Source organism: Buceros rhinoceros, unplaced genomic scaffold (assembly GCF_000710305.1).
Source record: "Buceros rhinoceros silvestris isolate BGI_N320 unplaced genomic scaffold, ASM71030v1 scaffold42085, whole genome shotgun sequence".
NCBI classification, from domain to species: Eukaryota; Metazoa; Chordata; class Aves; order Bucerotiformes; family Bucerotidae; genus Buceros; species Buceros rhinoceros.
In genome coordinates, this window is record NW_010415421.1 from 1 (window position 1) to 263 (window position 263).

Genomic DNA, 263 nt, shown 5'->3' on the forward strand with positions numbered 1-263 from the left:
GGCAGGAAGTGCCAATGGCTGCCTAAGGGCTTCCTGCAGAGCGGGCGATGCAGCCAACGCTGCTCACAGCTGGCGTGCGGTGGGGCCAGCACCTCCGGGGGGGGAGAGCACCCCGAAAAAAGGGGGCCGAAAAAATGGGGAACCCAAAAAGCGGGGACCACAAAAAAGGCAGAATTGGTTTGATATTAGTTTTTCAGCTGAAGAGCATCTATGAGGCTGCCACAGCGGGAGGGGCCAGGCAGCAGCTTTCCCTCTCGCGGCAG